The sequence below is a fragment of the Moschus berezovskii genome, chromosome 1, assembly GCF_049115385.1.
Source record: "Moschus berezovskii isolate FMDL1 chromosome 1, NW_MosBer_1.0, whole genome shotgun sequence".
Taxonomy (NCBI): Eukaryota; Metazoa; Chordata; class Mammalia; order Artiodactyla; family Moschidae; genus Moschus; species Moschus berezovskii.
The window spans coordinates 104,437,197-104,441,449 of NC_142460.1; positions in this window are offsets into that span (position 1 = coordinate 104,437,197).

The following is a 4,253-nucleotide window of genomic DNA, read 5'->3' on the forward strand; positions in this document are numbered from 1 at the left end:
GTGATGTGTGTCTGTGTGAGTGGTGTGTGTCTGTGTGAGTGTGTGAAAGTGTGTGTCTTGTGAGTGTGTGTGTGAGTGTGAGTGTGTGTGAGACTGGGGCAGATAACAGAGCAGAGAAGTCAGCAGAGGCTCTGCCTGAGCCCAGCGGTCCTCCAGCCTCAGCTCTCCTGTCTAGACCCGAAGCAGGGCAAGGCCATTACAGAACAGTCCTTGTCCTCCAACCCAGGGTCTCCTGGGACCACAGCCACTGTCCTTGCCCCCTCAGCCCCAGGATGGCCTGGGTGACACTTTCTGACAGGATAGATAACCCACCCACCACACACTTTCTTGTCCCTTTTCCTGCTTAGCCAGAAGACTTGGGGCTGGGGTTTCCAGGCCTGGAGGAGAGGGACAGTGGAGAGGACCCGGCCCCAGCCCCACACAACAGCACCGCCCCCCCACCACACACATAAGGGCCCTGCCTGGCCTGGAAATCAAGGCTTAGGCTCTGTTCCTGGCCTCTGGGGGTCTTCTCTCAGCGCTCTCTCATGATCTTCAGAACCCCCGGTAGTTCCTCTCAGCTTTGAGCCTCACCCCTCAGAATGCCTCCACATGACAGGCCTGACCCTCACCCACACAACCCACCTCAGCAAAGCCCCCCACCTGCCCCTACAAGAGCTCCCAGCTGGGCTCAGAGTGCAGGGGCTTTGCAGACAAACCCTTCAGCACGTGCCCCCACCTCCCAGCTCTCTCTCCTCTGCTCACTCCTGAGCTGACTTTAATTCTTTTCATCTTTCCTCTGAAATCACTCCTCTGGTCCTGTAATCAGCTGTGTGGGTTCCAACTTCCTGATTTCCAGGGGGAGATTAAGCAGCTTTCTCTATCTACAGGCACGTTGGATGGCTGGGCCACCCTGTGGGCTGGCCGGACCCCTCTCTGGCGAGGCGCCTGCTCTCACTCTTCTGAGTCCTGGCCACCCTGTGTCCTGGGCCTTCCAGAAAGATCTTCCCAGGCCCCCGGCCCGCCCCGGTCCCCAGAGATTCCAGCCCTCCCATCGTTCCCCCTTCACACAGAGGCCTCTCGGCATCTCCAGCCAGGCCCAGAGTCCGCAGGCCACAGCCTTCTCGATCACCCACTTTTGGAAAAGGGGAGATGGGAGTGGGGATATGGCAGCACTCAGGATCTGGAATCTGCAGAGGGAAATCTCAGTCGGGTTGCCCACCCTTCCCTTTCTCCTAGGACTTCTCTGCTCCTCCCACCCATTCTTGCCCTCAGAGGCCTTTTCTGAGATCGTGAACATCCACAGTCTCCCCTGGATGATGAGGTGACATGACGAGCCAGCTTTCAACTCCCCGAGAGTGCATCATCTACCCCGCACCTCTTCTGGAGCCATCTCAGGGTCTGGCACTCAGCTGAGCCCTGGCTTGAGACAAAGCAAAATGGGGTCAGGGGCGCGCTGCCTGGGAGGGGCTGTTGGAGAGAGGGACACAGCGAGAGAGAGTACACGGGAAAGGAGAACTGAGCTGTGAATTCTGTGCCATTTCAGCTTGCCCGATATGAAGCTAGGGTACAGTGGAAAGCTTAGATCTGACTTTTCAACAAGGAAGAAACAGTTGCCTAGAAAAGGAATTTCTGAGATGGAAAGAGGGAAAGAAGCCATTCTGTGGGAAGTCTCCTAAAATGTCACTTTGTTAGGGTTTCAGTTTCTTCTGAAATGATTTGGGGCTTTGGGCCTCCCCGGGGACCCTGGCTTCCTGCCAACAGGACCCTTAGGTCTGTCTGTCTTGGTCTGAGGGCTTCAGAGAATCCATGAATTCCCTGACATCAATAGGCAAAGTCTCAAGGACATGAACAGTACCATGAGGGGAGAGACTGCATAGCCTTAATCCTGTCCCCAAAAGGGTCTCTCATTCCAAGAAGTTAAAAACCACTGAATCAGAGGTTAACACAAAAGTTACACATGAGGCTGGCCAAAGTGACCCAAAAGATGGGCCTGGAGTGGAGCCACATGACCTCTGGCTGAACCAAGCAGACTGAGTCAGACCCAGGCAGTGATGGGAGTCTGAGGAGCTGACCTCCACTTCTAGATGGGAGGAGAGGCAAGGAGGGGTTCCGGAGATGACCCAGGTGTCTGGAGACCCCAGCTTAGAGCAGATCTCTGCCAGGTGAATATCCCACGGCTCACACGACACTTTCATCGGACTCAGCTATTTGCAGGCTTTATCTGCTGGAAACTAGCAAGTACTAGCTGGCGAGATGGTAAAGGTGACCCAGAGAGCCTTAGGGCTTCAGGTGAAGAGTGCACAGAAGTGTCTGTGCCCATAAGTTTCACAATATATACCAAATTCATCCATCTCAGAGTAAAAATGCAATCCACCCTTCAAGGGGCTGTGGGTGTATCCAGGACTGGCGTGGGCAAGTCAGTGGAATCCCAGAGGCATAGAGGGCAAGGTCAATCAGTGCCAAGGAGACCATCTGGAGGGAACAAGAGTTGTTTAACAAAAAATGTCCGTTAGCCCAACCCCACACTATGGGGACTACGCACTAACCAGGCTGCTGGAACTTTCTGGGTCACAGTGCCCTCTTCCATGAAATGATGAAGTTGGGCTGGAGGGGTTCTGAGGACACCTTCAGTGTTGACACCTCAGGTTTTAAGAAATGCCTCCTCTGTCCCCTCCCTGGACCTCTCGTAGCGGGCAGAGTGCGGAGGTGGAGATTATCCAAAAGCCCAGGGAGTGTTCCCAAACTGCCGGAGTTCCAAGACCACCTACCCAGGGCCTCTGCCTGCTCCCTCCTCCCACAATGTCAATTTCCCTACAGAAGAGGCTGTGGGAGCACAGCGGGTCCCCTCTTTGCATTTTGATTTGTTTGCTTACTTTCTTGCTCAAATTGAGTGCATTCAGGGGACAGGAAGTGGGAGGCTGGCTGGGACAGGTGAACAAGGAACAGCCTGGACACAGCTTGTTGGCTGCTCTCCAGCTGGAAGGTTAGGGTGACCAGCTGTGAATTCTCCCTAGGTTCTGTGAGGACAGACACACAGCGGCCACTGCCATCCTGGACAACCCCTCAAGCTCCCTCTCTAGAACCTCATGGCTGTAGAACGTTTTCTTCTACACTGCATATCCGCGTGCTTTATAAGTGTGCTCTACAGATACGTAGGTATATATGTATTAATAGCTGCTGTTTAGTCTGACTCCTTTGAGACCGCATGGACTGTAGCCTGCCAGGCTCCTCTGTCCATGGGATTCTCCAGGCGAGAATACTGGAGTGGGCTGCCATCTCCTTCTCCAGGGAGATCTTCCCTACGCAAGGATGGAACCCTCATCTCCTGCATCGGCAGGTGGATTCTTGATTACTGAGCTAGCACGGAAGCCCACATACAGCTAGGCAGATATGAATCGGTTTACGAGGTGGTGGCACGACTCCTGCCAGTGGCAGCCAAGTTGCTGTCAGGGCTTCTCACAGGGCAGCTCCCCTGTCTCTCCCTACGGGTCTCCCCTGTCACTTCCGCCTGTGACTCCTTTTCCCCACTCTCCAACGTCAAGCTGTCATCATCGCCAACTCCTCCCTCACTTTTCTTCCCCGCAGCCCGGCTGTTGCTATATCCTTATTCTTCCTCCACAGCAGCTCTGAAATCTGTTCCTTTCTTGGTGTCCGCCCCCTCCATCAGCATCCCCCTCCTGTGTCCCCATCTCTCCTGTCTCTTGTCTCTGCTTTTTATTTTTTTTTTGCTTCTCCCCCTCTCTGACTTTGTGCTCTGCCTGCTCTTTGTCCATCTGCCTGTCCCTCTCCGTTCATGCTTGTTTTGTGTGCAGCCGTGTCTCCTGGCCCCTCTGAATCCCTGTGCGCCTTTCTCTCACTTGGCCTCCTTCTCTCTGGTCGGTTGTGGGTGTTTGTCTTTATCTCTCCACTGTCTCCTAACAGGTCGCAGCCAGAAACTCCTTGGAGAAGCAGGGTTTGAGCTTTCTTCTTTCTAACCTCGCTGTCAAGTTGACTTCCCAGCTGGCCTGAGCTCTGAGCAGAGCAGAGCAGAGGCAGCGCAGCAGGGAGACGGACCTCGGCCTGAGAGATCCATGGGCCATGGGGAGAACAGCTGGGCCAGAGGAGCCAGTGATGTGGCTCTGCCTGTTACTAAAACAAGTGGCAGGCCTGGCTCATTTGCATGTCGGGTCTCTTTTACATAAATCTGCATGTCAAGCTGGAGGCCCAGGAGCCAGGTAATGCAAAATGATGCAAAATAAATTAGTGTGCCCTTCTGCAGGTGCAAGCCAGCC